This window comes from Cupressus sempervirens, chromosome 7, assembly GCF_028749045.1.
Source record: "Cupressus sempervirens isolate cs-2001-9-10 chromosome 7, ASM2874904v1, whole genome shotgun sequence".
Lineage (NCBI taxonomy): Eukaryota > Viridiplantae > Streptophyta > Pinopsida > Cupressales > Cupressaceae > Cupressus > Cupressus sempervirens.
In genome coordinates this window covers 592206854-592214625 of record NC_143124.1, presented here as the reverse complement: position 1 = coordinate 592214625, position 7772 = coordinate 592206854, and positions in this window count along the sequence as shown.

Below are 7772 nucleotides of genomic sequence, written 5' to 3'. Positions count from 1 at the left end.
GTGATGCACACTCTTTTAAGCAGTGTGGGATAAAATACCCTTTTTGTCCTTTAGTCACTTAAGTGAACATAGTACCCTTTTAAATAAAGTGACAAGTTAAATGAACTTTAATAGTTACTTAGTCAGTAAACCATATAATCATCAGGCATTAAAATAGCTGACCAAATGAACTCAGATAAGCATGTGCAATAGCTCGTTGGAAAGCTCTCAGTGAGACACTTCCAAACCAACACTAAGGCACTAAAAATACTATGCTCTATTTACTTACTAAAAATAGTAAGCATCCAGACAACCTGCCAAAACTGCTTTGATGGGTTTGAAATTGGAAATGTCTAGGCCAAAACTCAAACTAAACCCTGTAAAGAACTTTTTCACCCTCGAAACCTAGGCAAATTGAGCCAGCAACACAAAATTATAATTTCTTAAAAAAAGGGGACATTACAAAGCCTCCCTTCTCAAAGATTTCTTTCCCTCAAGAAATTTTCTCATACCTACAGAAACCAAATGCTAGGATCCCATACTCGCCTTGAGAACAAGATTCTACTCCTTAGCCGATGTAACTCGACATGCATCTTCCCAAATCTAAAATTGTGAAACAGTACAATAGGAATCGATATGCCAAATGATTGAATGCTAGGATCCCAAGGCTCACCATTAAGGGACACCAACTACCATGTGCTGCTACTCTATGCACCAATACCCTTAGTCATAATGAATGCCTCACTCCATGAGTGAGCCTGTGAGTCTCTACTGTCAAGTGATGATGGGAGCTCTACAATATACCAACATCCACCCCAAGATGATAATGACCAAACTCTCCTCCTAACTCCCTGATAAAAGGAAATACATAGGGATGCTCCCCTTGGATCCCAAGTGAGAACTCATGCACTGTCTAAGATACCATTAACTAGCTTCTATAATATCTGTACCACTATACCACTATACCACTCCTGAAATAACTATACCGATGACATGACAGATCTGACCAATCTGACTTCACCATTATATCACCCCGACGAAAATGAAGTAATCCTAATCTCTAGAACTCTGATGTATCAGAAGGTTGAAACACAGAGATCATAATCCTGTGACTGTGTAACAACACAACATAATCCACCAGATGTAAAATACTATTAACACCTAGATTCCTGATCACCCAATCAACATGATCTTGGATAAAGGAAGGAGTGGTTGGTGAATCACCAATATTATGAATGCTCACACTATCTTCAATATGCTACTAGATATAAAATGAAGACACCTCATGTGGAATGTAGGGTAGTGCATGTTCTCCCCACTCATTTGCAAATAACTCATTGACCCCTGAAGGCCAAATAGAATCAATGAGTATACTACTAACATTCATAGGCAAGTCACTAATAACTGGAATATACCAACAAGAAAAATCTCCAATTAATAAGTAGGTCATGGCCATCTCATAAGAACTGGGTGATAAATCTTTGGGTAAGCTAAAGAATCCCTTAGAGCATGCTAAGGATAAATTTGAGCTTCCTACTCCACCATAAGTACCCTCACTTATGTCAAAGTCTTTGTAAAAGGAAGGTTCACCATTAATTGAAATCTCTGAATTATCCCTACTTGTTGTATCACTAACCATGTGCTCATGTGAAGATATACAACTGCTATCATAAAAATCAGAATTTCATGACTCATCAACTTGCTGATCCATAGAATTTTTCTCATCATAGAAAGTCTTAAATGAGGAACATGTGATTGAATTACATGGTTTGCCTTCACATAGAGCTTTATGAATTTCTTCAATGATTTTTGTAATTTCTTGTGCCCTTGAACCATGGTTATCTTCTTCATAAGTGACTACCCCATTGGTTTGATTTTTAGTTTTGTGGACAGAGTAATGTGTTAAACTCAATTGAAGGTATAGTTCATCTACCTCACTCTCCTTGTCCTCCCCAAATTATATTGCTATATCTCTATCCATTAATAGTTGCAATTACTCATATTTTATCATTTTCAAAGTTTCAAAAATAGTACGTTAAAGAGGGCTTGTGACACCACATACATTCCCATGCCTCTCTTCCACCACAATCTTTCATATGAGATCCTCAATAAAATTGGAAGAACCATCCATCCTCGTGAACACTTAAACAATCTTGTCCTCTTTGACCCAAAGCATATCTAATAAGTCAAGGAGTCATAATGGTTTTTGATCATCTCCTTCAAACACAAGTGGCTTGTTCTCCATAAAATCTCTTGAATTCTCATCACCTAGGGAGACAATGTTTTTAGATACGTCCTCAAACTTAATGTGTGCTAGATTATCTATCCTGCCAACATTGTGGTGCCCCTTAATATTTGACATAATTTCCAACCTAGTATCACCATGAAATTTATCCAAGTTAATTTCCATGTCACCAAATAAGATGCTGGTGTTTTCCATGTCTAAATAAGATGGGGAGTTACCAATGTTGGCAGTTTGGTCAACTCTTCTACATGGGCCATTAACCTGCTCATCAGAAGGACTAGTGTAAACAACTCCATAAGATACATCTGTCTCCCAATTACCTGTTAGTATACTTTTTCCATTATTAGTACTACTATCAAGTTGATTGATATCTTCCCTATGAAAACCTCTATAACTATCCTCTGCAAGGAGATCTCGAGCTAATTCATAGTATTTGTTTCTTATCATATCTGTCTTGTTTTGCAGCTCTAGCTGGAAGTCCACATAATCAATGAAAGGAAATTATTTTTGAAGCTTTGATGGGAATTTCTTATAATCATCATACAGTCTCCTTACTTTAGTTTTACATTCATAAGGATCTTTGACTATTCCTAGGCTCTTCACTTCTTTCAACATTATGGATATATCTTTCCAACATGCCAAGCTATTGTATTTGCGTATCTTCTGTAGGTGGAATCTTCAACTCTGCTTCCCAAAAAATTATCTTGATACCACTATAAAATACTTTACTAATTTTGACCCTTGAGTTTTGATCTGGAACTGAGGTATTTTATCAAACAATTATCATGCAATCTCAATCCCTTCAGTAGAAATACATTCTATAAAAACTGAATCACTGCTTATCGATTCAAATGTTGTAATGATCTCCAACTATTCTAATTACATAGTTCAAGACTATGGTAACTGGTCAACTTGCAACTATCTATCTTGATGTTCCTTGCATGATGTTGACTATGCTTGACTTCCTTTTTGTAGCTAGAATAATCGTTCTTTCGAATCTATAAGAACCCCAACTTGGTTTTAATTGATAAGCTCAATTGGGATTAAGGAATTTTGTCAAATAGTTGATATGTAGTCACAAATCATCTCTTTATTAACTCTCATCATGGATATCATAGGATAACAAGAATAATAATAATGGAATAATAACCTCAAAAAAATATAGTTATGAGGGGGATGATAACATCAATTCATCAAGATCTGTTGTGACCAACTATTGTATAGGGTCCTTGTACTTGATGATGTTCCACAAATAATCAACATGCTTTTGGATTAATCTTCTATATCCTCATGCTAGGTTCATTATTGAAAATTCTTTCACACTATGTGAGCTGTGTTGCAAGTTAATTGAATCCTTTCTAGCTAGATTATGATATGTTTCAACAATATCATTTGTATGGTATGTTACTCTTGACCCAGAAAGAGGAAGTATAACATCATCAATTGTGTATTTTCCTAAAGCTATATCATCATCATCTACAATCTTTGCTACACTAACACTTTCATGAGATAAATCACTCTCAATAGTCTCATTAATAACATTGAAGTCATATCTAGTGTCATCATCAATAACTTCCTTTTCATCTGTTCTATTTGGATTTTGTTTATCTACGTCAATTTCCTTACAATACACAAAATCTCCTTCAATAACTTTTTCAACTTTTCTTCATTGTAACCTTCAACTACATTATTTTGTGGGCTTTGCTATCCCTCCAAAGCTGGCAATTTTTCAAGTTTAGTTGATTTTTCATTTAAATACTGCTCTCTTTGTATGTTGGTAGAATGGAGTTGACTATAATGGGGCGGTGTCCCTTCCTGACTATAATCAAAGAGTTTAATATTACTCTCCATCATGTGCATCCATCCTATCTGACTTGGTGACTATGATGCCTCGATGTGCTCTTGTATTCATTCATGTGACCATGGGTATCCACATAGGTCAAGGTAGTTCGACCTATGACTGAGGTGTCCATATACCATCTACCCAATTGGGAATGTTCTCATGCCATGGGTCTGTAAATATCCAAACTAAAATGTACAAGTTCAATGACCTTCAAGTTGGTGCTTCACGTCGTTGATAGTGTAATAGCTAGCCGGTGATGATCAACCATTTAACTACTCGTTGGCTGATCTGAATGCTATATTTCCTCATGTCTATGAAATTTTTTAGTGGTTATTGTTGGTTTTTTTTTCAAACTATCAAGTAACAAGATACTCAACACCAAGATAATGAAAGCACAAACAATCTAAGGATCAACTACTTCCTATAGACAATTGAAAGAGTTTCTTATCTAGACCTAACTACAATGAAATCTAGACATATTTCATACTCTTTAGGCTGTGCAAAACCAAGGTGGGTATACCTGAGGGATGCTTCAAATGAATGCTACTGCATGAGAATCCTTTTAGTTTCATTCTAATTCTCATCTCCTATCTCTAACATATACATAGTTTGTTCATTTTATGACATTTTAAAATGATATAAATCCCTTATAAGTAGATTTGTTCACAATTCTCCTCAGGTTTACAAATATTCTTGGCAATAGTAGCTAACTAAGACTTAGAGATTAGATGCAAACAAGTGCTGACATCTTCAACAATAAAATAAAATGGATTTTGAAATTAAGCTTGATGGTTATTCATGATCTTTTTTTCTATAGACAAAAATAATTAGATCAGTGCCTAATTTATTGGGATCTAGAGTCTATTCAATTCCTAGATCTTATTGATTGCATTACAATCAATATTATCAGCAATTCTGATTCAAACTCATTCTTATAGACATCCCTTCTATTATCATGGTAATCCTATCAACTTCACTAAAGCATTTATTTAATTCTTTGAATTAAAAGCAATAGCAAATTGACATACAATTTGACTTAATTGTATTCAATTGAATAAGACTTCCTCATACAATTTCAAGGCAACCAGATAACACATATGAAGACAAGATTTGGCCCAAAAAATTGTGGTGATAGTTCATCTTTGCATTGATTTCATTTGAAAAATTTGTACACAATTGAATAAAACTCAGAATAACTCAAGACCAAGCATTAAGATCCTACCACACTGATATAATTCTCATAAAATTGCAGAGAAAAAATCATAAAGTATATCTATTTTTTTAAATGGACCAAATAGACTTAGTTAAGACTTCAAAAGATAATAATTCAAACCCTTCCTCTAGCCCTTAAATCTCACTTATATATTGTGAGATGCAACAAGTTTCAGGCTAAGACAAAATGACAATTGTCCCTTAAGACAAAAGATATTTACATTCTGCTGTCAAAAAGACAAAATTTTGTGTAACAAAAAGCTTAGATATCATAGTATTCCTTTGGTAGGTCCCATTTCTGTTACACCTTCAAATGCTACTAATTCCATGATTGGCTCCTATGCTATTAAGACTCTTTGGAATATGTAGCTATTAGACTGGCCAATGTTGTGTCTTGTTCTGGTATTTGCAAATCAACCTCAACTGGAGGATTTTCACTGTTTTCATCATGAATTGATAAAACCACCTTTATTCCTATATCTTCCTCTACCATGTCATCATTTTGGGCTTCTGTGCCTACAACTGCAATTGGTTGCTTGTTTTTGTCCTCCTCTTTCTTCTAATCCCCTGAAGGTGCATTAATGATTTATACTTCATCTTGATCCATCTCATCACCATTGCTTTCGCCTTCTTCCCACTACTCTTTAGAAGCAATATATACCATCCACTTGTCAAAAAGTGTGTCATCTAGCCAGTTAAACTGTAGGATATCATTTTGCTTCTTAATCACATATTCAGCCTCTTTATCAATGTTAACAAAATCTTGTTTTAAAGAATCAAAGAATAACTGGACCTTCACCATTTCTTCTATTGTGGTTGCCCACCATGCATGTCCTTTTTCATTTATAACTTTATTCATTCTTAAACAAAATACATGTCATCCAATTCCTTGGCCCACTCATCTTTACTTTTCAATTTATTCTTTCTGTCTAGAGCATGTGGGAATAAGTCAAATTTTACACTTTTATACTTATCCAAGTAACTTAAAATTCTTCTCTATAACCCAACTCTTCTGTCATCAAAAGTTGGGAGGTCGTTAGTAATATCAAAAGTTTTTTCAATGTAGTCATGAACAAATTCTATAAAAGAATAACATAACAATGTAATCTTTTTCCTCCTCTTATTCCACTTATTAACAATGGGTTTCAAAGTTTCTTTACTTTCTTTTATTTCTTCCCAAATGTTTATTACCTTTGCTAACTAATCATAGAATAATGGCCATTCAATTTTATTAACCAGATACATAAGAGCTTTCCTCAATTTGTCTTTATATTGCACATTTAACTCTATACGCAATTCCCATAGTTCGATCTTCTCTTCTTCAAAATCTTCAGCCATACAGTATTATGATCTTTGTGTAGTATCTAGCATTTCAATAAGAGGAGTGGATTTAAAAGGCTCCATTGGTGGACGAGGATATGTAATCCTTGCTCTGGAAGACCGTCCCATCACTATATTTTTAAGTTCAATCCTTTTTTGAACTTCTTTATTGTAGGCCTCCAAAACTCTCTCATATTTGGCTTATAATTCTAGCCTTTCCTACTCATCTTGTTCTACAATGGCCAAAGCTAAATGAGACATTCCAACATTCAAATGTGTAGCCTCCACATGGGTAGTATCTGCCACTTTCTTTACAATGATATTCCCCATTAAGCTAATGTCATCTAGCTATGATGAAATAGCCCTAGATCCTTTCCTCAATGACCAAATAACTAAGGTAGCTTGGTCTTGACCAAAGGTGGCACCTTTTATTTCTTTCTTATTTGGATCATGTAAATTTAGTTTATTTGAAACAATGTTAAAAACTAGGGCATCTGCTATATCCCAATTAGGTAGCAGTAGAATATTTGATGCTTTCACCATTTGTCTCCCCTCTTCAGGGGTTATATTTTGGAATTCTTGCATCATTTCATCCTTCACTTGATTTTGCATGGCTGCCTCCTCCATTTTTGGGTGCTCAGTCCTCAACTTATTGTACCTTTCCTCATATTTTCCCATATTTTCCCTCCATGCAAATTGGTAGAAGGCTCTTGTTCTAACAAAACTATCATTCAACAAAAATTCATGGCTGGCTTGTTCTATTATAGGGTCCAACTCCCTTCCTTTATAATCTACCACTATCAAATCAAGGCTTGGCATAGGAGGTTCTTGAGGGTTTCCCTCATCCAGCTTTGCTTGGGTAATAAATACTCCCCCTTGGGACCCCAACTATTCAACTTTCTCCCCAATAACCTAATCCTCTCTAATTTGCAAAGGGGATTGGGTAGGTGAATACTCCTCAATGTGAGGACCTTGCTCTTTTATTATTCTTTGCCTCTTAAGAGAGGTCTCATCAACTATTTCTTCCAAGACAAAACACTAGTGGATGTTATTATTTGTTTTCCTTTATCCACAGTGGTCTTCTTATTCGAGATCACATTATAACCTGACCTTTTTTGGACAATCAATTGTCTTGTTCCCATATTGGGAGTGAATGCCAATCTCTTCATGACC